This window comes from Thunnus albacares, chromosome 14 (genome assembly GCF_914725855.1).
Source record: "Thunnus albacares chromosome 14, fThuAlb1.1, whole genome shotgun sequence".
NCBI lineage: Eukaryota > Metazoa > Chordata > Actinopteri > Scombriformes > Scombridae > Thunnus > Thunnus albacares.
This window is the reverse complement of record NC_058119.1, coordinates 23,593,866-23,621,284: the sequence shown is the minus strand read 5'-3', so window position 1 is coordinate 23,621,284 and position 27,419 is coordinate 23,593,866. Positions and strand designations below refer to the sequence as shown.

At 39.3% G+C, this 27,419-nt stretch overlaps 1 long non-coding RNA gene across 4 annotated transcripts in view; it reads right to left on the bottom strand.

Annotated features, from left to right (window-relative positions):
• LOC122997541 overlaps positions 1–27,419 on the bottom strand; it is a 66,939-nt gene that overhangs the window by 11,205 nt on the left and 28,315 nt on the right. The window contains exon 4 of one of the 4 annotated variants that reach the window (XR_006407228.1): positions 26,346–27,205. The exons of the other annotated variants lie outside the window; for them this stretch is intronic. This is a non-coding gene — a long non-coding RNA (uncharacterized LOC122997541). Of the gene's footprint in view, positions 1–26,345; positions 27,206–27,419 lie in introns of those variants that run through there. 4 annotated transcript variants of the gene reach the window in all.

The window sequence follows — 27,419 nt, the reverse complement described above, 5'->3', positions numbered from 1 at the left end:
GGAGCTCTAATCATTCCACTTCCTTATTTATTTAAAGGCACCCTGCAATTTAAAGGTGATACTAAAAACATACATTGTGTGTATTCTTGTGGTCTAATAATCGCATTGAATGAATTTCCTTCCCCATGAAACATTAAATTGTGAAGCTGCAGGAATGTGTAGTGCACAATACAAACAAAATATTACTTCATAGTGCTACTAGTGGTTAAAAACTCCACAGGACACCTTTAACTTCACTGTGCCCAAAGTTATGCTTCCCAAAAATAATCAGAACACAGTTTTTACTTTACTGATAGATATTGATTTCTACTATGTACCTTACATTAAACATGCCATGCTTCTTTAAGCTGCTATGTAGAATATTTGTGTATTTATAGCATCTTTCAAATTATTTTGTTAGACTTCCTTTGAATGGTGTTGAGTGTAGTTTATTCAAGGTTTTTGACTTGCTAATATGTTAGTTGATAATAAAGTACATAGAGCACAAAAAGTACTGTCACTAGAGGTAAGGTGTACCCTGAGACTGTCCACATGGTCTGGACTGTCATATCTTTTCCCGTCGTCACCAACATTATAGACATGTTTTTAATATAAAAAGTGAATAAATGTCACATCTGCAGAGCTGTAAGATAAGCACACTCACTCACAGAGAGATGGCATGTTTAAAACTTTTCTCCACACCAATTTTTCTCTGTCTTTTCTCTAAACCCGGGGATCTCATCGCACAATTTACTAAGCAAATCTCAGACAGGGGAGAGGGAAGAGGCGGGGGCCCTGAATGTGCGTGTCCCTGCAGGCCGACACTGTGCAGTGTTATGCTCGGCGCTGCACAATTTATGGACCATGGACAGTTTATAAGAAGCAATGTAGTCTATCAGAGAGGCAGACGAATTGAGGACAGGAGGGATCGTTTCCATGCAGGAAGCTGTGTTTTGGAATAATATACGCTGTGATAAAGATGTTTCCCCTGTGACGTAAAACAGCAGGGAGCACCAACGGCCACTTACTATTCCAACCAAATATGAAGGAGAGTCTTTGAGCTGCCATACTGTTTTTTTCCTCTTATGAGTCTTGTGTGAAATGTTGAGATGTGGAGACTGTGGTTCTTTTGGCTGCTTTATCCCTCAGTTTAGTTTCCAAAAGTAATTTTTGGTTGCATTTGAGCCTGGATGTAAAGGATAATTATTAAAAAAGCATGACATCAAGTATATTTATCATGCAGTAGTCGAGTGAGGACGTTTGTCTAATGCCAATTTAGCCACAAAAAACTAAACAAAAACCAATAGTGCTGCTATTCAATACAACTGCTACCAGATCTGCTACATGTCTTCTACTTGTACTGTAGAGACTGTTCTCCCAGGAACAATGACAGAATCAGTCACTTCAGCCCCAAAACGACATATAATTACATTCAAATCATAAAGCCATCTAGCAGCCGTAGTAATTATTATGGGAGCAAAAGAGGAAGTCAGGTGACATTATTACAAAGCAACAAAGTGTGCATAGGGAGTTGGGTTGGATGGATGGGTCAAGAAAACATCTGACTTTAATGGGAAAGCACTGTTTGTTTCCTGTTTCTAACCACAAGTCAACAATGTTTTCTTAAACCATGACCACAATCGTCCCCTAACCTTAACCACGCGGTTATTATAGCCATGACAACAAAGTACTTATTATAACCCAAACCATGATCTTTCCCGAAACCTAACCAAGTAGTTTTTGTGCCTTAACTCAAACAAATCTTAACCATAGTGTTGTCACATCATAAATCACAAAATGTAATGATGTCATCTTGCCAATCGCTGCCAATAGGGGCGTCAGGAATACTCCAGAATAAAGTCTGGGAAAAGGCAGCACTCTATAGTTAAAAAACAGCAGAAGGTATTACCGTACTGCAATTTATTTACAATAAATAGGAGCGTCAGATCAGGAAACGCTTACGTGTGCTGCCCCGGAGTGCATGAACCAACAACATATTTGGAGGACTAGGTATTATAACAACAGTAACATTTGCTATAGTATAGCATCACTATATTTGCCACTGTAACACTGCAAAAATAATCTCCTTCTAATGCAAATCAACTTTTTTAAAGTTGTATTCTTCTGTTTTCAAGTGTAGCAATCTGTCTTATATTCAAGATAAAGACACTTATTTACCTTCAATTCTTGAAGCAAGTTTAAGATCAGGTTAGAAAACTTGTACGGCAAAAAATATTTAGTTAGGTTTTACTCAGAAGTTACTTGCTACAATGTAGATGGTTTGTAGTTCTACTGATAATAGTCTAAGAACAAGCTTCACCTAGACATAACTTCTCAGATTTAGACAGTAAAAGGAAAACAGTTATTACAGTTTATAATAGGTCATATAGAATTTATTATACCCCCATTGACTTGTGAGCTGCAACCAAAATAAAAGTTCCTTCATTCCAATAAAATGTAGCATGAAACTTTAAATGTTCCCCCTGAAAAATGATCCACTTTTATTATGTCACCACATGATGTTTATGACTGTCAAGTGACTCCTCAAACACTGACGACTCCAGCAAGGCCTTGATGAGATGTGACTCACCCCCGAAATAACAATGTGTGTTGCAAAAGCAGAGAAAGAGCAGAACAAAAAGTGACAGAAGCTTAGAAATGATGGAAAGACATGGCCAACTTCCCTCATAAGCCTGACATCTGTCAAGGCGTTAGCGTCATGAGGACGGCTTGTTATGCAAATGGGTGATGCAGCCCCATGAGACACCGACAGACCAAACCGTGAGCTAGCTTGACATCAATGAAGATGTCACTCGTCTGGTTGGGCGGTGCGTCGTTGCGCACACACACTCCTCCGTTCACCTGTCATGTGGCTTTTAAATAAACCAGCACTGTTGTCAGTGAGAGAGAAAAATCGAACATGAGGCCATTTTTCATCAGCTGGGTTTATGTTGTTTAATGTAGCTTAGGGGAAAGACTGAACTAGAAAGTGGGTGACATAAGAGCACTGAAACATAACTCCTAAACATATAAGAGTTTCAATGATGTGCCTCCATCAGTGCAACCTGCCGGTGGTTCAGGGGTTGTTTATGTATATGTGAGAAATCCTTGACAGCAGGGATATCAAACACATTCATCTGATAAGAGGTTTCAGAGGAAGCTATAAGCCCCAGGAAACACACACACACCCACACATATATACCATATGCACAAGCACACATGCATGAACACACACACACACGCAGCAGGTCTGTGGGTTCCACATGAAAAGCTTTTAGCAGCGTAGAAGCAGCGGAGGACATGGCTATTGTTAAGCTTCATGATGGATGAAGCGGAGGTATGTTAGTGTTAGCTGACTAAAACAAAGCGCAATTTATTAGACTCGGGATAAGCTGGGTCATCACCTCCAGAAGGAATGCCCAGGAACAAAATACCATTTTGAGGTAAATAAGAAGCACTTGTGTGGGAAGGTAACCTGAGGTTGAAATATTTCCAACTACGATATCCACTACTTTAAAAAATGGCACCCACTCTCGTAAATTGATTGCTGGCATGAACATTAAGGTTTACAGTGGAGTGAGTGAGCAGTCTTATTTGCTTACAAAGTAGTTAATATTTTGAGGAAATAATAATGTATGACTTTTAAATAATATTGCTAAATTCAGCAGTACTCTCAATGAAGCCTTTCACTTAATGTTGCTACAATCATTCTTTTTTATAGCATATCAATTAAATTAATGATTAATGTGTCACTTAAATTGGTTTGTATTGAAAGGAGTCTTCTACGGTAATATGAGCACTGGGACGTCATAACTAATGAAACCAAAGCAAAATGATGGAGGTAATATATTGTATGTGTATGTTAGTGAGAGTATAGAGCATATAAATGCTGAAATGTTTAAACTAAATACATTCATGCATTTCACTGCATTTATGCACAATATACTAATAAAAGTAGAATATAAACAACGTAGGCTTAATTCCCATGTTTTTCGTAGATAAAATGTCTCCCTTTTCTGAAAATCAAAGCAAAAGACACTGGCACAAATGAAAGTATGGTACATTTACTCTGTGTTCTTCTGTTGCTGAATTCTTATTAAAATACAACATTCAGCCTTTGCAGCTAAACAAACACAAAACAAATTTCCATGTGGACAGGTCGACAGTCTGTTCCTGCACTGGGTAAAAATTGAAAGAGCGAAGAAAAACACAAGACTTTGTAAACAAGGCATATTATGTTACACTCTACGTTGTATATTCTAGATATATACTGACAGATCATAACATCTGGTTATATACTTGCCATGACTGGATGATTAATCAAGTATGAGCTCAATTTCTAAACATTACTATTCTTACTTGAAGGTAATGGTTCAATAATTATCTTGTAGGTGTGTTACAGATGACTTAGCAAATCATCCGGAGGCAGCGCAGGTGACTAAATATAGACAACTACCAGGAAGCTCGGATTCCTTGTATGTACATAGATTGGCATCACACTGTTAGAGTAATGGTAAAAGTAAAGCTGAATTATCTGACTGGTACGCTACAGTACACAGTAAACTGTCTTACCAATAGGCTCGACCACCAGTAATGCTCGCTTCATATTAGCTTGTGTGTGTTAATTTGTATTTACGAGACACAGACAGCTCAACACATTATTATTTGCTATTATTTGCTGACAACCACATAAATACAAAATTATTCAGAGACATGATCAAATGTTGACATGTCAAAAAAAACCCACCAGCATCCGGTGTTTTTTCTACATATGCCTGCAAATCAACAGTGTTGTGATGTGTGTCAACATGTTAGGAAAGTAGCAAATGTTGTGAAGCTTCGCATTGTGGCGACATTGCACTCAACTCCATGTTTGAGTTTGTGCGCATGATAGCTACATTACATATCTTGGATTCATTAAGAAATAACACTATAACTACAAGATGAAATTAAGTGGTTGAGGCAGGTTGACAGGACCTGAAGTAATGTCTGCTCCAAGATTTGAAGGGAAAGAGTTTGCACAGCCTCTGCTGCCCAGCAAAGTATAAAGTATCTTCATTATTCTCGATAATCGATCGATCATTTGATCTATTATGACACATGACAAAACACCAGCACACATTGTTTTCTATGGAAAAACAATGGGTGATTTGTGATCTGTGTCTTACTTGTCTTGAACTTGCCACAATTTTAGAACAAATGATGCTCTGAACAATGCTGCTCATTTCACTGATAAAAAGCAAGTATATCATGAGCCTCACATCACCTGAAAGCTGTCTAAACTTTCCTGTCTTCCATCCATAATCTATCTACATAAGTATCTTGGAAAAGCAGGTGCAACTTTTTACAAATCCTTTTTTTCCAGTGTTGTTCTCGGCTCTCATCTTCCTCTGTGACCCTGAGTACGCGGGGCAGCGGTCGACCTTGGCTTCTCTCTGTTATGGCAGCGAGCCTGTTAACAGCGGCTGTAAGTTGTGGCCTTGCGTTAAACTGTGCTCCAGCCACAGTCAATGTTTATGTCTACCAATCAAACGCAATGTGTTTATGTTATATGGCATTATGGACAAGGAGGCTCTCTAAAACACACAGGCTGGAGGAGTGCGGTCCAAGACGAGGGGGTTTATGGTCCGTTGAGCATCGGAGAAAAATGAAGCGTCAGTTGGAGGCGAAATGTTGAACAGAAAAGCTGGTTTGATGTTGTGTTTGGGTTGGGACAATCTAGTGGGAAATAAGAAACGAAGAGGCCAAAGTAAAGGAGATATAGACCGTTTATGAAGTACTGTCAAATCAATCCTGGAGTAAATTTATCAGTAAAGCACTTTGCTGGGTCTAATTTGTTAAGAGTGCTTAATAGGTAGATGCTACATGTATAGCACAGGTGCCTGGTGATGATATAATGTAAATATATAACTACAGAGTCCACATCCAAAGTCTAGGCTGTACACTTTCAATCATCATAACAGAGAGAAACCAATGGCACCAACTGAAGGGGAGCCCTTGAAGCCTCCACACTAAGAGTGTACCAGAGTGTACACTTCTAATTAAGTCATACTTTTATTTAATCTTTCTTGTTAAAAAAAAAGGATACAATTCTTAAAAATTAAAAAGTGCTTCTCTCAGTTGACTTCTGGTCAAAATAGCTCTAATGGGGTAGAACCTTAAACTTAACTTTTAGTACATGGAGGTGAGTTGTGGATGGGTTGATAAGACAATGTGCTGTATATTGGGGGCAGAAGTCATATTCTCTGCATAATGATAAGGCTGTTGTGGTTAATGTACTGAAATTCAACAGCAAATCAAATATTATGATCAGCAGAGGGTGGATGAAATAACCATCAAATGCTCTATTATCAAGCATGGAGGTAAAATCATTTCTACAAAGCTTCTAAATTTCTCCCTTTTATGACTTTTGTCATTATTAAACTCTAACATTGTATTTAACTGCAGTTAGGAGACAGTAGCTCTGGCTTTTATTCATTTAAATGTCTTCGAACACTGCATGCATTTGTGTATTTACACAGCAGATTAGGTGAAAAGATTAGATGTCTCCTCCCTGTCCGAACTTAAACATGGGTGTCTTTGTGAGTTGTGAGGACTCACACCGTTTTGTCCTCAGAACCACATGTGGACGCAAAGTAAACATACACTTAATCCTCCTGGATGCACAGATTGACATCAGTTTGTTCCTGCAGGGGAGGTGCCACTCCTCTCTCTGTTCCCTGGCCAAAATGTCCTTGTCTTTGTTTTGAATGGTCTCTGTCTGGACATCTGGACTTTCTCCTCTCTTTCAGAACTACCGTCAAAGTGTCCTTGAGCAAAGCGCTAACACCCCAAATTGCTGCTGAGTGGTATGAAGAGGACTGTGGTTATAATGGGCAGCTTTCCATGAGTCAGCATCCCACTATTCTGGAAACGTCTTTGTCACATTGTTACTGTAAATTAAACTGTGTTTCCTTTTAAATAGCCTAGTGAACTGCCTTGTGATAATCTAAGAGATTGTTGTCTTTGTATTTTGGCGAGTTCCATGGTGATAAGAGTTCATGGAGGGTTTTGCACTCCTCCCTGTATGGAAGTTCATTAATGACAAAACAGTTGAACTGAGAATAAAACAAATTCAAGCTGTGAGTGAACTGCATGTCAAAATATGAGCGCTTGTGCTTACTTTAAACACAAAAAGAGTTTTGCACTCAAACCTTGTTCCAGATCAGATCTCACCATTTCCTCCAGCTGTTTTGTCAGATTCTCACCACTTGAGATAATGAGAGGGCACTTACCAACTAATTTAGGAAAACATCTGGCTGCTTGGGTCATATCTTTTTTTTTTTTTTTTTTTTTTACAGTTAAAGCCTGCAGATAAATGTCAAAATAAATGACACTAGAACTGTGGTGTAGGAGGTAGCCTGATCTTACATAGAAGAATGGATTTCTTCCAGGTTAAATCCGAGGGATTTTGTTCTGTTAGAGCTGGATTGCAAAGGGACACAAGCTGTGAAAACCAATAGCAAGCAACTTTGAAAATTACTGTGTTATTCTATGACCACTTTGGCCGTTTTTGACCAAACAGTCCCAGGAACCGAGGCGCCTCAAGAACTGAACCCACAAATTAAATCAGGAGCTAAAGGTCTCTTTTTCAGACATTGAAAAAAATTAGCAAATAAATTTAAGTTCTCTACTCTTTTGATTGCTGCTTGCTCTCTTATTCGCTTAATCACTCTCTTTATTCAATGTTTTTAAATTTTTTTTTTACAGTAGTTGGGAAGTAGACTACATAAGTTTATTTTCAATAAACATGAAAATAAATTCCCCTCCCAAGCTTGCTAGGGTTGCTTACTGTGTGAACAGATGCTTAAAGTCCATGTAAAAGAAAGATTTCTTTTTAAACACATTATACATGTTAGAAAATAATTGCTGAAAACATGTGGCGAGAGTAGTACTGAATTGTGGAGTTAGAGTGTTTTTCACCATTTCTGTGTTCAGGATTTTTTGGGCGAGCCTGAAATGGTGGCTCGATGACATAGAGGGGTTACCAGCATGACCCCTCCCCCACTATATAAACACTAGTGTATGTAGTCATAGTTACTATTTTTACACTGGGTGGTTTTACAAACTTTCATCAGAGACAACTTGGATTCACTTTGGATTATCCGCTATTACTGGTGGATGAGGCCATTTTCAGTCAACGTTAGCGCTCAAGGAGTTATTTTACACCCAGCTGAAGTGTCCGTTGACAGGTGGAGCCGGCAGCGGCTTTGGATTCAGCGCCGACCGGCTGTGTGGCTGGGAGGTCTCCAGCCAGTGGGAGAGCATTTGCCGGGCAGCACTTCACCAAAAAGCAGGGCGTGAGAGGCAGTTGCTCCAAGGGTGACAGCCACAATGGAGCCACTTTTCAGCAGAGAAGTGAGTAATGTTACGCTAATTTTATATACTTGCTGATGTTTTTTTTTAATCATTCAAATTTGGCTGGGTGGTTAATTAAACATCTGTGGTGTGATGAACACAGAACATATTTATTATCGCTTTACATGGACTTTAAGCAGCTGCAACGCCTGCATTTTACCCATCAATGATCTTCAACTGCAAAATCTGGGCCATCGGAGAGAACTACTCCTAAAGCAGGGGCTAGAAACTAAGTCTAATTTTTGATCTGGTTGATCTTGTTGAAACACAGGAAAAGTTCCTGAGTTCCTAGAAAGTATCTTAGAGAAGCTTCCTGTTATGGAAAAAGCTGTTCATCAGTTTCAGCAGGTAAATGCTCTTTGCTTTCTTTGCTTTCTATCTCACTCAAACTAACTACACAGTCCTTCTTTTGTTTATCCCAAATAATGTGTTGTTGCAGAAAAACTAAAATGCCTAACTTCCTGTTTGCCAGAGATATTTCCCAGAAAAGAACTACCAAGCATCTGGCGGCTGGAACAGCAGATGTAGAAACTCACATGAACCATTTGGCTGAATCACTGTTGTTTTCTATCAGCTGGTTGTAGAAAGTAGCAAAAGGGACAAATAATATAAAGGACGAAGGGACTTTTTTTTTTTTTTTTTGCTTGATTCTTCTTTCTCTCATCATCCCCTGTCTCCACCATCTGTAGAGTGGAAGCTATAAAACAAAACCAATGACTTTTCCATTGCTCCCTTCAAAACATCTCCCATTTATCAAACACATTTTAAAACATCTGTTGCAGACAAAAATCCTAAAAGTTCATCATTCAATATATCTAAAAGACAGAGAATCAATGCCATTAAAGTTTTATCATTTTGTCAATCACAGACATTTATTATCCTTTAAGAAAATACCATTACTTTGTTTTCATTTAACTATCAATCTTTTTGTGGTACGTGTTACCTTGATCAAATGGTGAATATCTCATTTTGGAACATGACTCTATTTGTTCTCCTTTTTTCCTTTGCCACAATCCTGCCTCTGTCCTTCATCCAAATGCTTCTGTCTCAACCCAAAGCAAAATGGATCAATTTTCCTGCTTTTCTCCTTTTCTCCTCCATTCTCTCCCTCCCCATCCAAATATCCCCCCATTCAGAGTTGTATGCCACAGTAATAAATCCTCAGAAGGTGGTTTCAGACAGTGTGCCGTAACTCATGTCACCACTGGAGCTAAATCTGAGCTCAGCGGACAGCGTGATGCAAACAAGCTGGAGATATACGCAGGGGGATTTATTGTGGCGTATTTCATCTGAGGCAATGCTGGGCCTGTTCTGATGTCTGTTTTGCACTTGTGAACTGGGATGTCTTGCAGAGAGGCACATGTAGACAGTGCTGTTTACTGTCAGTGCAATGATAAACAGTATGAACAAGGTATAGAGTGAGAAAATCCCCTCAATTTATAGTGTTCTCTTATTTCATTGGCTGTAATATTATCGCCATATTGTTTCTATATATACCTTCTTTTACAGGAATATTATTTCAGCACTAACTGAAACTTGTGATATTTTGTTCTACTTTTAAAAATCAGTCTGAATAAATGCTAAATGCGTAAAATGTGTGAGATTCCACTTTCCAGAGGTAAATAACAACAACAGTTCCAGATACACTGAATTATAGGGTAAATGAAACACTGAGTCATAAAACATGAGCAAAATTAAAACACAGTCACACACTGAATCTTGCTTTGGGCTTTCTTTATATTTGAGGCCTGAATGCTTGACTAAATCTCACAGTTGAAGCATTTTTCTTTGGTAAACCTTTTCTTTCACTTGAAAGACAGTTATCTTTGGGATATTATCCATTTGTTAGGCAACATTATTCTGTGTTTAGAGTAATAAATCTGTAATACAACATTGACTGGCAGAACAATGTGTACTCAGAGCTTTGAAGTATATTATATGAGGACAATAAATACCCTTATTACCCTTATTTTCTCAGATGGCTCTTTTCAAGTTAAATGAGCCTGAGTTCATGCCGTTTGGTCACATATGTTGATGAATTTTATAAAATCGGTTGCATGAAAGATGAGTCAACTCGTTGTAGGATTTTATGCTGTAACTGGTCACCGAAACACATGTTGGTGATGTTTAGAAGATGGACAGAGAGAAAGAGGTCACGGGGAGGCTAAGAGCACAGATGCACATGGAAAACAGTTACGAAGAAAACTCTAAGAAGTTAAAATAGCAACCAACATGTGGGATATTCAAGTTCCCCACGTGCACTAGCTGTGTTTGTTGCTGTTTAGACATGCATGCTGATTGCCATTTTTTGATGGCGGATAAATGTAAACATCCTTGTAAGATTTTCATCCCCTTGTTGTGGTGATGAGCATGTCTGCCTTTATTTATTTGCTTGGCTGTTTGCTGTCTGTGTGGTGTAAAGTCATTAGAATTGCTACATTTGTAATGCTAACAGGTGAGAGACACTTGTAGCATTGCTAGTAGTTATCTGTACCCTGAAAGGATTCAGGTGGAACATGTGGATGCTTGGAACGATATACAGAGAAATCCTTCTCTGGCTCACCTTTTCCCCTATTTATGCTTTTTACTTTTCTTCCCTTCTTCCTTTGGAAGACTGAAGAAAAAAACTCCAACAGTGAACCCGTGGGGTGAGGCAGAGGACACGATGTCTTGTAAAACATATGCACTTAATATTAGGGCCATAAAACTTGTAAAATTAAAAGCTATTTTGGAAAATAGAAAGAGAAATATTTATGCGTCTGGCTCTGGATAGAGGTCGTTTTATCTTGGGGCAGCGAGGGCCTGCCGAGGCACAGGTAACGACTGTCAACAGGCGAGGGAAGGGGGTGAAACACTGTGGAGCTGCATGCTCTCTGTGTCCAACCAGATGTCCACATGTGTGACTGGGTTTCCCCCTTTCAGTCGGCCAGAGTGGCCAATGTCGGGGTTTCAAAAGAGCAAGAGAAAGAGAACCAACGTCTGCTCCTAATTACGAAAAAGAGAAGAGAAAAACAAGAAAGAATCTTTGAGCTTTAGACTTTTGCTTACGTTTAGACTCGAATCACAGCTACGCAGGGGTAGCTACTGACACACAGAGCAGCCTCCCTGACGACAAGGGGGGAAAATGAGTGGTGAAAAAAATACAAAAACAATGTCCACCAAGTCGGGTTGATTGAAAAGCTGCAAAAAGCAATTATGATTGTGAGAATGTGCAGACCCCTCGTCTTAGCAGCCAGCAAACATCGTAAATCGTGTGGCGGTCTCTGTTTACATTGTGTTGACCTCTCTATGCCCTCTAGTCCTGGCTGGGCTCTCCATGCCCTCAGCACTGTTGACATACATACACATGGAGGCTGGTTCATATATACATAAACTGTATATATGAGTTTTTCAAATTTCCAGAACTTTTTGTCATGTCCCCATTTGGTTTGACTTTACACCATTTTAGGTTTCCATTCAGGTTTTGTTGTCTAATTGTCTTTGGTATGTGGAAATGTTATTTTATCGCTTCACTTATGTTTTTGTAATCAAGTAAAGACATGTCATACCTTTAACATGAAGTTTTCTCCCAGGCTTTGCTGTAGCGCTGTCGACCAATGTGGTGCATCTGTGCACTGAAATTTTATACTCAACTAATCACGATTAGTCAATATTTGTTTCCCATATAAAGGCCATGCTCTTCATAATCCTCATCTACATCTTTTCAGTGACGATGACTCACACAGCACTCAACACGTCTCATTCTCCAGCATTTAAGAACATTACTCATAGTCTTGTTTTGGTGTTTGTTGGTGCAGGTTGCTTCCTGTATCAGAAGTAGCAAGATGAATCTGTAGGTGTGACGGACTTTGGCTTGTGGACCACATTGCGTTGTCTTTGGTGTCCTCCACCTGGAGCTCAGCAGTTTGAATAGGTGGGGTGTGGCAGCTATGGTCTGACCAATGGGTGACCAGCTTGGCCTTTCCCCCAGTCCCCAGGTTTTTGAGTGGCACCAGTAAGAGAGCTGAGAAAGTATAATTCTGGCATCAGTGTGCTTGAACTAAACGGCTTGTTGGATCATCAAAGTCTCCGAAACACACTCCCTCATATTTTTCTGACATATAAATGTGGGGGGGAGTCCAACAATTTTTGTAACTTTCCGAAACTAACAATTCTGCAAGCACGCCCACGCCATGCAGCGATTAGCCAGCCGTGCTGAAGTGAGAAATTATGCAGTAGTTGAACTTTTCTTTCAAGCTTCCCTTTTTTCAGTCTTCACATTCTTACTTCTATCACTTTTTGTATGAGCAAATGAGGGCAACACCATGAATGCATTAAAAGCGAGACTCCCCGAAAGTATGTGCCTTTAACCTCATATGAATGATTATCGTGTCCTTCCCCTCTCTCTGCCCCGCCTTTGAGTGTGGCCCTTTGGAACAGGTACAAATACTTTTATTTTTAGTCATAGCTAGACATTGTGTACTAAGAACAAGCCTACATTGCACCACATGGAGTCCAGCCCTGCATGTGCTAGTGTGTAGGGCTACATGTAAAATAGTAGAACTGGCAGTTTTGATGCTCATACTACACTGCAAATGTGTTTTAGACTTCCAGCCTGCCTTCTTGCATTGCATTAATATTTAAGGAAACAAGTGCAAACTACGCTTGTCTGCTGTGAGCATTTTAGCTCACAAGCTACTTACTGTACTGATGGGCTAACAGCTGCCTTTGATGCTGAACATTTACAAACAAATTGCACAAAATTGCAAGTGAATACAAGTTAAAGATGCTGAGTTTGAATTTCACTTGACATTCACACTTTGAATACTACTGATGTTCAAGACTTGCGCCAACAAGGTGCTGTTAACAGCTAAGTCATCACTTTCAGTGTAGAATAGTTACAGCCCGATACAAATTTTGAGGAATCATTCCAAACAGCTTTATGAACACAAGCTTATTGAGTAAATAAAATGCTTTGCCAGCTATGGAGTATTTTGAAGAGTTGGAGCCGCATGTGAGAAGCAGTCATAAAGTCGATTCATATGAAAGACACTCATTATCACCATTCACTCAAGAAATAAATAAGGAAGATTATTTGAACCATAGAAAAAAGCAGCTATTTTAAGAAAATATTTTAAGGACAATAACATTCAGCCTGTTAAACATGTCGAGGATTCTAGAGAAGGATATAAATCTTTTAAATGATCATCAGAATAGCAGAGTTTGGTAACACTTTACTTGATGTCCCCCTATTTAGAATTTATAAGAAGCATATAAACAGTTAATAAATGGATTATAACACATTATAGTGTAGTTGTAAGCAGATATAAGTGTTTATTAACATATTTGTCTACAACTCCTCCTGTGACCAGGAGGACAATAAAGTAAAACACAGTTGTAATATAAAATATGTCTTCATAGGAGAAGTTATAATAGGAGTCAAATACTGTACATAAATAAACACTTACAAATGTCTTAATCTTGAAAAATCATTGAGGGCTGGCCCTCATTTACAATGATGTCGACTAATAAAGATAAAAAAAGATATAAAAAGATTTATAAAGATATAAAAAACAAATCAATGAAATCAGGTACAAAGAGAAGCTGAATGGTTTGTGATCATAGATTTAAACTGACCGAGGGTTACTTAAGTATTAATTTTTAGGGTGCTTTGTAAAGAGTTCCAGGTGGTCGGAGCATAGAAACCAAAAGCAGATCTTCCAAGCTCAGTACAAACTCGAGGGACTTGCAGCAAAAGCCAGTCATTAGACCGTGTTTGATGTGGTCCAGAGGACCAATGTAGCATAGATGTGATATAATATGGCAGCTTCCCAATAAGAGCCTTGTAGATAAACAAATACATATGCCTATCACGTATCACAGACAGAGAAGACCACCCAACTTTTTGATACAGGATGCAATGATGAGTGCTATAAACATCACCAGTAATAAACCCGAGGGCAGAATGGTAAACAGCATCCAAGGGTTTAAGAATAGAAGCAGAGGCATGCCAATAAATCACATCACCATAATCCATAACAGAGAAAAAAACAGCCTTAACAATCGTTTTCCTACAGAGCACAGAAAACTTCTATTCTATTTCTACACAAAAAGACAATTATTTGCCAAAATTTGTTGACAAGATTGTCTTTATGAAATTTGAATGTGAATTTGTCATCTATCCAAATAACAAGGTATTTATATTTTGTAACTCTCTCAATAATGGATCCTTGTACAGTGGAAATATGAAAGATTTTGCTACCGTTACCTCTAGCTCTAGAAAATAACATAAACTTAGTTTTATGTGCACTCAATAAAAGTTTAAGATCATTAAGTGCAGCTTGGAGAACATCAAAGGAATGTTGCAGGTTCCTCACAGCTGAGCAGAGTTGACAATGCAATACAATATTGTGTCATCTGCGTATAAATTTGTATGGCAATTAGTTAAAGATGAAAAACTATTATTAATATAAATTGTAAAAAGAACTGGACCCAGAATTGAACCCTGTGGAACACCCTTAGTTACATAAATGTAACTAAGGCTGAATGAATAGTTCCCTAGTTCATTGACTGCTGCTGATCAAACAGGTAATTCAGGAACCATGCATAAGCACTTGAACTAAAACCAACATTACTTAAAATATGTGCAAGCAAGGAATGATCAACAGTGTCAATTGCCTTGGAGAGGTCCACAAAGATGGCAGCACAATGTTTTTTTTCTCATCCAAGGCACTGACGATGTCATTCACAACCAAAGTGATAGCAGAAACAGTGCTGTGCAAAGGCCTGAACCCAGACTGGTGTGGGCTCAGAACAGAGTTTGTGGTGTGAAATTCGTTAAGTTGACAATTTAGATATTGGTCTACTGGTCTATATTAAGAGCCTCAATAATTACACTGATAGACACAAGATGTAGAATAAACCGAGAGGCATGATTGGAGTGAGTACATAATCATGATTAACAAAAAGATGGTTTGTGTTAGTAGGAGGGGATCCCCTATCCTCATCCTCAAAAATATGAAAAGCTGCTGCAAAGTGTCTATTAAAGGCAGAACAGATCTCACAACGATCATATACTAAGCAATCATCAAACTTGACATGAGTAGGTAGGGAGGCAGCAGAATTGCTTTTATTAGATTTTACCACCTTCCAAAATTTTGCAGGATTTGAATAAAAGCTAGAGACCAAGTTCAAATAATAATCATATTTAGCCTTTCTCACAAGTGACGTGCTTTTATTTCTAATCTTTCTAAATGAAACCCAGTGGGATGCCTCTTTAGTGCCTCTAGCGAGAGACCAAACCTTGTTGAATAGGTTGATAGGGGAAAACTGTGGGCTAGATCCATTTTTCACTCTAATCTTTAAAAGGTGCATGCATATTTGCAACAGAGAGGAATGTTTTTGTAAGAAGAATCCAAAGCTAATTCGACATCAGGAATTCCAGATGTAAGATGAATGTCACTATCATAGAGGTCATTTAGAAAAGATTATTCATTAAAATTTCTCTTAACTATAATTCATGATGAAGTTCTCTTTGAGTGTTTGTTTCTAATATATACAGAAGGACAATGATCACTAATCCCTAAATCAAAAACACCACTTGCAATGATTTTGTAACTCTTGTTAGAAAAAACAAAATCAATTACAATAGTTCTTAAAGGGTTCTTCCGATTACGCCTGATGGCTTCATTGATCAATTGAGATAAATTGAGGCTAGAGGAAAAAACTCCTTTTAAATAATAAGAAGCAACAGTCAACCAATCAATGTTAAAATCTCCCAAAACTATAATTTCCGAGTAAGTATACAGAGAGAGTAACTCTGCCAAATAATCAATAGACCTAGCATCAGCTGAAGGAGGTCTATAAATCCCATTTACAACAATGGAATTATTAGACCCACTATTAATCTTTAGGGCAATGAATTCAGAACATTTGGGCACGGTAACAGCATGTAGAATAGAAACAGAAAAACAGGATTTGACATAAATGGCCACCCCACTGCCCCTTCCAATTCTGTAAGTTCTAAAAATATTATAATCATTTAAGGCCACCTCAGAATCACTAATGCTATTCTTAAGCCATGTTTCTGAAAGAGCCAAAAAATCTGGATCTGCTTGAGAGACAAATATATTGTAAGTGATCAAGTTTCTGATGTTGTAGTAGACTTCTAATATTCAAATGAATCAACTGTAAGCCTTTTATAGTCTTAGACAGAATGGAGTTTATTTTTATAGGTTTTGTAGGCATTTATTTTTGTAGGTAATTGTCAGGCCAGTGATGTTATAAAATTAATACAGTTTGAAGTCAGTTGCTTTAACACTGGTCCATTTGGATGAATAACATTCTTTTTGTACAGGTCTTCCCTGGGCCAGAACAAATAAAAGTTGCTTATGAATACATATGTAGTAGCAATACAGAAGTTCTATAACCAGCAATGCAGACTGAGGCGACTGAAATGTTCTGAACCATATCTTAAAGATGGAATGGGGCCAGAGAAAAATACAGTTTTCCCCGAGGCTCTCTATTGCTTTTGTCAGAGACTCAAAGTCAGACTGAAGTTTGATTGATTGTCAAGACATTATATTATTAGCTCCAACGTGCACAATAACAGTGTGGACAGAGGGGTAAAGATCAAGGATAGCAGGGACCTGTTAAATGACATCAGATACTTTAAATCCAGATAACAGTAGGTAATGCCACAAGGAGTTTGACAATCCTGATGATAGAATCGCCGATCACAAGGATCTCAGGTTGACCATTCAGACATCCCCCACTGTAGATGGCGAGGTTGCTAGGATGATTAACAGCAACCGTCACTGCATTTGCAGCGATAGCAGACCCCTCATCGCCTACGGGAAAGGGTAATAGGGCAGATCCAGGCAAAGAGGACAAAGGGGCTGTTCAGATGTTGTGTCTGAAAATACGCGGCAAACACCAACTATGCCACTTTCTCCAAGGTGCTTGGTAGGTTGCACTACTGTCGCACCTGCCATTACTAAGCAATCTTTACCTCTCTATGGTTTTTAATGGTAATTGGCAACCAGTATTGGCTGACCTTTCAACCGGATGTTGTGACGTCCTTTGTCAGAAAGGGTGACGCAAGTGCTGTGGGGTTAATTGATTAATTCTTGTTACATGACTTGCGGCGCGCTTGATGCATTTGAAAAAGTTGAGAAAAAACAGACATATTACAATGAATGTGCGGCGTGACAGTGTTGCTTTCAGTTTTGAGCACACTTGTCGCACATCTCCATTGAAAATAATGAATTTGTGCAAGCAAAAGAATCAACATCTGAATGGCCCAAAAGACGCAGGAGAGTGCCACTGAGGTGTTGTTCTGGGCTTAGGGGCAGAGTGATCTGCCTGGGGACACTTGGTCTCAGGTGGGGCATCAGGTAGAGAGCCTGTCCCACTGGACAAAGGAGTGGAGACAGGATGTTTCCTTGTTGATGATGTGATTTAGTTGCCAGCACTCCTAGCTGCTAGTGGAGGAAATGAGCTATCTGTAAGCTCAGCCAGAGGAGTGAAATTGTTTCTCAAGGGGAGTTTATTCTCAGGTCCGGAAAGGGGGATAGAGAGCCTTCTCTTTCCTTTTACCATTGAAGACCAGGTTGTAAAACTGCGAGAAGATCCAGGACCATCATCCGGTCTCAATAGTTCTGTTGAGTCAATTCAGATGTCAGCTAATCTGGAGCACAGCTGAGCCTGACATTGCAGGAGATCATCAATCAAACTTTTTATTGATTGCAACTCAGTTTTGATATGGATGAGCTCAGTGGGCGATACGATTAATCTAACCATTGTGTTTGTCTTCAGTGTTGATTAAACAACATGGAAGCAGATTACTTTCTCTCTCTCTCTCTCTCTCTCTCTCTCTCTGAAGCACAAACAGCCCCAGCTGATTCATTTGGTCCAATAAATTTGGAAAGTCTAGAAGAGCTGCACAATTAAATTATTTTATCCCCATTCAAGTTAGCAGACGGCTAACCGGAAGTCAGTCGCTCGGCTGACAGAAGTCTCTGGTATGCATTCATCTGAGCCAGTGTGGGAATGTCTACCAACACCAGATTTAAAAACTTAGTATACTGTGAAATACAGAGAGATTTAACTGGCAGCATTGTGTGAACTTGTTTTGGCAAGGGCTTGAATGTAATAGATGTCCATTTATATGTAAAAGTTCCGCACTGCAGGGTTAAGCATCTCTTTGAAGCTGTTAGTAAACCACCTACCAGAATATATCTTTTACCTGAGCTGGAATATTTGAACAATGTCGGGTATGTGTGCACTCCCTGTCCAGAGCTTCACTACGCAGCTCTGCTTTTGTCTTACGGGAGATCTTCACATTTACTCCTTCGTTGTAAACCACTGAAGATGTGGAGCAAAGGTACAATTTATAGTCTATCTGGTCACTGAGTGGGACTGTGCGGTATAATTTGTAGCAGTGTGTATGTGTTGATGTGCACATGCATGTAGGCTTGCGTTTACATGTGCGTGCCTGTGTAGGTGCATATACACTGCACGGTTGTGTCTTGCCACTTGGACACAACTCTGAAAGACCATTATGTTTTGAAATAATAAAATACACACACACACACACACACACACAGCCTTTCTCTGTGAATCTCAGACACACATACACACCAACAGACATGCTTTTAACATACACCTCTGCACACCTCAGCACGGCCAAAACGCACTAAAAATTTACGACCTTAACATTCCTGCAGGGTCAAGCAATTTATCAAATCCTGCACATTCTGGTTTCAATTACACAGCCGATTGTGGAGAGCGGTTATTTTAGCAGGTTCATTTGGCCCAGTAGGGAGGTCGAGTCTTTTTGCTTAACACCCCATCCCCTGAACGCAACTGGGCATTACTTTCAGGACAGATGCGTTCGCTCGTCTCTGGATGCTACAGATGGTAAGAGAGAAATTGTCAGGCTGCTAGAACTGAGCAGATGAGCCACGGGTGTCATCACACAACTGTCTCTCTCAATTTCTGTCCTCCTCTTGTCTTTTGGCTTTGTCCTCCTTCCAGGTCTTTTTCAGTGGCAAAGTCAGTCTGTCATCTTGCTTGTTCCTTCCTTCAACCTCTCTCATCTGTGTGAAGCTTTACAATGATTAAGAGTCCTCTATCTGTTTTTTTTCCACCTCTCTATGTATCCCTCTATGCAGGTTTCCCCTTCTGCTCCTCTCTATCCTTTTCTCTCCCACGTCACCATTCTCTATCCGACTTTCTTGATCTTTTCGTCCCTTTCTCTGCCTCACACCCTCTCCCTTTCGTCTTTCTCCTCTCTCTCTCTGTGGTAGAGTGGTGATAAATCCCTATTTTATTGCTGGAGAATTCCTCTCTCCCTGCAGGGCTGACAGCTCCCCACGTTCTAAGACACTGCTAGGACCAAACCCAATCCTCCCTCCCTCCATCACTCCATCTCTGCCTCCATCTGGCCCTGATTACTGAGAGAGTGGAAGGGTGGCAGGGCGGGGTGGGGTGGGGGAGACGTTGGAGGGAGGCATCACACCATTACACCCTAGGAGAGGATAGGGAGAGAGGAAGGAGGGATGGAGGGAGTGGATGATGCACAACATGTTGGTATGGAGGAGGAGAAGGGGGAGAAAGAGGAGGAGGAGGAAGAGCACTAGAAGGGAAAATGGAGACTGGAGACAAGAGAGGTCATTGTGGTCTGGATAAATAAATATTAATTAATTAATTAATATAATTTTTGAGTACATCCAGTACAGGGGCTGTAACGTGGAGGTGACATGAGGGATAACTACAAGGGTGGGAGAAAATGTAAAAAAAAAAAAAAAAGATTTTTAAAGTGATAAAAAAAAAGTAAATAGTGTCACATTCTTACTGTGGCAGTAAAAGCGAAGACCGAAATGAGCCAATTGAATTGTTCCTTCAAGCTAGACAAGAAAAATGTCAGTTTCCTGTGGTGTGACCAAGAGAGACGGTAGTGACAGAAAGAAGGAGGTTGACAGAAGAGGGAGAGAAAAATAGAGACATAGAGAAAGATAGAACAACAGGTGACAGCCATAGGCAACAAGGCACTAGGACGAAGGTTAAATAAATGTCCGAGCAGAGCCGACACCCTCACTGTTTGTAGTGTGTAATCTCTAATATGTTGCAAACAGCCCACGGTAGATGCCGCATAGAAGGATATGCATTTTGTGGGGCTTTTCTTGCATGAATCAAACTGCATTCAGGGTTGTCAAATATCAGTTTGCAGAATAAGAATTGCAAAACCCGCTTTGTTAGAAACACAAATAAAATTGCATTAAAAAAAAAAGCATTTTGATTTAACCTTCCCTGTCGACTAATGTGTGTCAGGTTATATTAAATGAGGTTGGGCTCATAAGTGTTGAGTTGCATATTCTAAGTTCCGTGATATAGAACAGCACACAATGAAACAGCAGCTGAGTCCCACAAATGTAATTGAGAAGTGATAATGGCCATCATTTGGGTGGAAAGTGGCTAGATGGAGAGGAGATTTTGGAAGTGTGTATGTGTGTGTGTGTATGTGTGTGTGTGTGTGTGTGTGTGTGTCCGTCCTGGCAGGCCCGACTCACTGCAGCAGGTGCCAGAAGAGTGTGTAATAAACACAACTGCTTTGGACAAGCTGGCCTCTCACATCAAATAATGTGTTTTGGCGATGTCCACCTCAGCTGTTCATATGTGCAACACTCAGCAGCAGTGAAGCCTCTCAAGAAAACACAACCAATTAATATAACAGTTTCTCACAGAGAGGCAGGGCTTTACCGGGAGATAAAAGTCAAATTCTGTTTCGGTTCTGACGATATTAGTTCTGTGTAGTACCTGTAAACCAGTATGTCAACTCTGGTAAGTGAATACTTTCATTTCAAAACGAGATTTCCACCTTCTGATAATTTGATAAAATTATACAAAACGCAGAAAAATGATTTCAGTATCACATGCCTTCCTTATATTTATGATTACATTTTGAAGCAGAAGTTAATATAGAATAATGGCAAAAGTCTCTTAACTACACATTTTTCTAAATACATCATCTATATCTGTTCTTGTTCTACCATTACTTACATTATCATTACTCTACATTAACATTCATGACAGTGAAAATCAAGAGATTCTTTTAAAATATTGAGCCATCAATAGAATTTGTTGTAGCACAAATATGCAGCATTTTAGAGCCTTTTTTATATTTTTCTCCCGCAAGGAATCTCACCATACAATGAAGAAAATTCACAAGACACTGTTGACTAAGCTTTAAGCCTCATGTTAGATTATGAATCACCCCCCTCCTCGCTTGCTCTCCAGCCACCTCCACCAAAATAATCAGTATAATTTCTATTCATTATTACACCTCCATTTATCTGCGAGACGAGACGTGGGGAGGACGGGGTATAACTCTGAGGAATAACAATACCATTAAAAAGCCTGTGCGGCAAATATCAATCATTGTTGCAGTTAATGTCCCTCCAGCCTATTCAGATGGCCTCTCTCTTTTCCTAATGTCCACCCATCTGTGTGTGTGTGTGTGTGTGTGTGTGTGCGCAAGTGTGTGTGGCTGTTATATTCAAAGCCCTTTAATCAACAATCGTTGCATCTGGGCCAGATAATGAATGGCATTGTTTATAACCTCACCCCTGTATCAGGTGATAAATGCATATGTGCTTAATGCTATAATTTGAATAAGAAATGAGATTGTGCTTTATTTTAATATCGAGGAGACACTGTGTTAATAAAAATTCCTTGGTAAAGTTGTGATGATGATGATGATGATGTTAAATTCTGTAAACCAGCCAAAGGATTAAGCTGCAGCAATAAAACCGAAGATTTAAAATGAAGTTATGAAGCAGTTGTTTGTGATGCATGGCCTTTGACAATAAGATACAAACAAAAGTGGTTAAAAGCAAAGAGAACTGCATTCAAGTGGAACATTGATTTATTGAGTCACAAATTTACAAAAACAAACAAAATGCTCTGCGAGTATTGTTTAAAATATGAAACAGGTTTCTCTAAATCCACTTAAAAGAATGCCTCTGTCACACAAGCGCTGATGTATGTGCAAAAGCTCCTGTCGAGTTTATTTTCCATTCTGAACACATTTAGCAAAACTGTCTTGCATGTAACACAGGATCCTCTGTGTGCTTTCTAGTTATAAACTGGCGGAGGGAAAGCAAACCGAGCTCAAACATCATCACAATTATACAGGAGGTGTTATGAAAATAATATCACACTCGGTTTAGATGAAATATTGTATGTGTTGATTGCTAAATGGACTACAACATTTCAGTGTCACTCACTTTGACCACATTTAAATAACTACAAAATCTGTATTTTCTTTTTCAAAAGAACAAGCCTTACTAGAATCATCTACTGGACTACATAATACATTTATATTCCAGAAGTAGTGAAATAGTAGCCAAAAACTGAAATATTATTTTTGTAATTCTTAATTTAAAAAAGACTCAAAATGTGTTATTATTCACACAGTGTGTGAGGTGTTTGACAAAATACTACATATTGTTTAATTTACTAAACTACACTTTGAACACCAGAGATGTATCACAGTGTGGACAGTTGTTATATACAGTTGCTGAAATTAGAGTCTGATTTGTGTATTTTCAACAAAATGTTTTGCATGGCACAGAAAATCCCTTAAAACTGCATAATAGATCTTTGGTCGTAAAAAAAAAAAAAGAAAAATCAAGAAAAAAACAGTGCAGACAATTTCCTGGCACTATTTCCTCAGTGACATTATCCCACTGGAATAGCAGTGGCGCAGTGTTACAACCCTGCGTGTTGCCACAGTGGAATACAGATAGAGAACAGCTCAGCGTTCGCTACCCGGGGACTTAAGCTGTCCAAATCTTTGACAGTTTCTTAACAGCTCCTGGCCCTTAAACTATGAAAGATTCCAGCGACAGATAGGGAACCCCACCTACCCCTACCCCCACCCCCCAACAACCCACCCCCCCCCCCCGTCCATATCAGGCAGAATCATTGATAAAGACAACCTTTCAGGGATGACACTGATAGCTGCTCCAAAACCATTCGAAAAGTGATTTGCCTGCCATTTTAGCTGCTGCTGCCCTCTTTATGATGCACACGTGTCTGGGAAGACAAGGAGGTTGCTTATACAGGAGGAATTAGATGGGACCTTAAAGGGCCACAAATATGTATTCATATTTTCCTCAATTTATGTACATGAAAGATTAAATGCAATTAATCTATACGCTATTAAAATTTGAGTTTGTTTGAGTGGATCATATTTTTTTTAATCTACCCTATTTCAGTGTCATGTCAGTTTGGACTAAAGTGAATATCTCACTACAATCAGCACTTAAAAGAAATGAAATCATTTGACTCAGAGGAGCTGTATTGGTGAATTATTAGAGAAAAGATCTTTAAAGTTAGAAATACATTATCATGTCAGTGACCTTATTATCAAGCAGAATTTAAGTAGAGACTGAAGATACAAATACACAGTCTGTATATGTGTGATGTTTCAGATATTACTTACTAAATAGTGTCTGATATTAACTCCTCCAAATCTTAAACACAGAAAGATTTAAACTGCTGATCAATTGCTAAATTAAAGCAGGAGCAGTCAGTGCGTTTTAGGCTATAAGAGAAGGCTGTTTGTTCAAAGAAGAAAACAATTTCCTTGTGTAATGTTTAAAATCTGACAGCGGTGGTTGTAGAGAAACTGGATCCGGACAGACATTTTGAAAGCTGAGATATTTCTCGTCTTAACACTGCAAAATGTTTCATGATGTCTTTAATTTACTGCATCTGAAGCTCCAACTCAGACATTCAGACATGAGATGGAGACACTGTCTCTACTCCTCTGTCTCCTTCTGCTCCTGCATCCCTTCACCCCTCCTCTCGCCTCCATCCCCATCTTCGGTTCAAATGAATGACGCCAGCTGGGGTCGGTTGGCTGATGCTGGGCCCTGCTAGGTGGCATTGACAGCTGAATTATCCCACAGGCCGCGGCGGCTGATTATCAGCGGAGAAGTCATCAGGGCGTCCAAGCCTCCCCACCTACCCCCAATCCCCAATCTCTCTACCCCCCTTCTCCTCTTCCCCGTCCCCCTGTCACCCCTTGTCAAGAGAGGGACGCCTTCACCAGGCTCGCCGCCCGGATCCTCTTGACAGGTAATCTCAACAATAACAATTACCGCCATTACTGGTGTCATAAACAAGTGGCCGACCCCAAGCCAGGGCAATAACAAAGGCTTTATAATTCACCATGCAAGGCCATATAAATACATGCCAACAGGTAACAAGTAATCTAGCTGAGAGGATGAGGGCTGGTGCTCCCAGGCACTGGACTGGATCAGTGTGTGTGTGTGTGTGTGTGTGTGTTTGCTGCAAGGAGCCGTGTGGGTGAAGGGTGAGGACTGAAGTCGAGGCTGCAGACACACATTTGAATATAATCACATAAGGAAGAGAATGATTTCAGTGGGTGAATATATTTGATTGGGTCTAAGTCACATTTGCTTGATGTTTAAATGCAGCGGCGTGCAGTGAAGCAGTTTTGTCAGGCCATCGATGAGACAATTTTATCCGAGAACGTCATTGATTTTGAGCATGTTATTGATTTAGCAATAGAGGCGATACTTCACTGTAAATCTTTGATTATCAGAGAGAAGTAGATGACACTTGAACGCATCAAATAAATGTCTTCTTGTCTTGAATACTGAAAGGAACAAAAATACTAATTGAGAACAAATTCAGATTCATTATAATTATTATTAATGAGACAAATTTGATGTAAGAAAGAAGTGAAATTAAACAAAACATCTATTTGTTTCAATATTTAACAGAATCAGATATTTAACAATAAACCAATCTTATAAATAGGTATGTATAAGTATATATATTTATTAATTTTAATACATTTGAATTCCTGCTTGATTTAATAATAATTTTACGTTTTTATTTATTATAACAATTATACAAATTAATTCTGCCCAAACGCTTTGTGCCTTGCAGTTGAAGTTTGGGCCAGATTGCTTCCTCTCCTCAGCAAAGCAAACAAGGCGTTGTGGCCCGGAGCGCTAAAATAATTTGAGACTCCCTAATGAGGAGAGCTGAGCAGCAATTAACACGTGTCAAAGTCGACATCATCAGGTGCCAGTCTCATTTTCTTCCCAAGACTCAATGGATTTTTTTCCCCTCCTCTTCTCCTCCCGTTTCCTCTTGTTTATTCTCACCCGAAGGCGACGGTGAAAAAAAAAAAAACAGGTTTCCATTTCTGATGCAGTTGGACTGCGGCGCGTTTAACGATCACTAGTTAACGCCACTGAGATTGTCGTGCCAACGTTTTCTCTCATCCTTTATTCGTTTTCTTTCTTTCTTTCCTGTTTTTTTTTTTTTTTGCAGCGGCAGTCAGATCACACACACACACACACAGACACACACACACACAGAGGCCGGTTAACGGTGCGTAATTCCTGCAGGAGCGATGCTCCGAGCGGAGAAACAGGCGAGAAGAGGAGAGCAGGAGCCGCCTGATGTGGATCCGCACGGTAGTTAAAAAAAAAAAAAAAAAAAAAATCCCGATACATTAAATAACAATTTAAATAATTTATTTCAGACTAGCAACAATTGAACTAAATTATATTTATTGTTTTAATCGGTGAAATAGGAGAAGGCTAATATTTATTTTATTATCCTCTTTTCATGAGCATAATTTTGTACAAACGTTGTAATTATAATCAGCAATTATATTTACTAAAATTAAAGATAATAATTATAAACTAAATATACAGATGAAAAAAGATATTTGGAGTTAAAAACAGGTTGGCTGCACGATTAGATGTTGTATTTAATTTATTAAATAAGACAAAGATAAAAATGTGAAGAATTTAAAGAAGTGAAGAACTTTTACACAAATAAATATGCACAAGATAATATTACAAGGAAAGTACTAAAATAAACATAGGCTTCATTTAGCATCAAATGTGCAAATAACTTCAAATCACAACTGTCTTTCATAATTGTTGATAAATACATTTTTTATTGCAGAATTAAAACAGGTCATTTCACTTACATCTTGGCCTATTACACACACCGCACTGATGATTAAATAGCCATGTTGTGAGTTTAAATTACCAAATGAAGTGTCAAAAGAAATGAATGTCAAATTACTCCATTAACAGAAATTACTTTCATAAGCACAATTAGAGGACACAACTTGAGTTCTCTGCTGAGCTCAATTTTATTTTTTTATTTTTTACTGTCATAATTTGTTGCAATTAAAAGTCTGAAAAGTCTGGATGTAAAACACAGATGTGTTTAATCTCCAGCTAATTTACCACACAAATGTCAGTGTGCTTACAAAGATGAATAAAAGAAAAAAAAAAAAAAAAAAAACTCCATCTACCTAGCAACAGCAGCTCACAAAACACATCAACAGCACTATGTAGCAACACTACAACCTCATCTCTCAGCTTATGTGTTAACCAGTTTGCATCTTTCTCTGCACTCGTAGAGGCAGGGTAAAGAAAAAAGAAAGAGGAAGAAAAGGAGGAGGAGGTGTTTTTGTTGCCATTCTTCTGACCTGAGCCGCTCATCTTCCTCAGTGCTCAGCGGGAGCCCGGCCGGCGCTCGCCTCGCCTACCCAGGGTCCTTTTGGTGTGTGTGCATATCATTTGCATACATTTCTTGTCGGCTGACGAGGCCTCGCTCTCATTAAAGCCTCGTCTCACAAAATTCCCTCCCAGAATCCTGCTGGTCCTCGCTGCCATGAATCCATACCTGTGGCCGCTGATGGAGGCATGCTGGTGCTCAAAGGCAACCAGAAGAGGGTGAGGGGATGGTTAGAGAGGAAAGACGGGGAGACAGAGATCTGTTTCTGTGCAGTGAAAACAACAGAGAAAGCAAAGGAGAGGAAGAAAAAAAACTGAAGTCAAGCGAGAGAGGATAAATGACTCCTCTGTGTGCTCTCTCTCTCTCTCTCTCTCTCTCCCTCTCTCTCTCCCTCCTGCTCTTTCTCACTCTCTCTCTCTCTCTCTCTCTCTCTCTCTTTCTGACTCTTGAACCAGGCTCCATTTTGTGTTAAGCAGCTC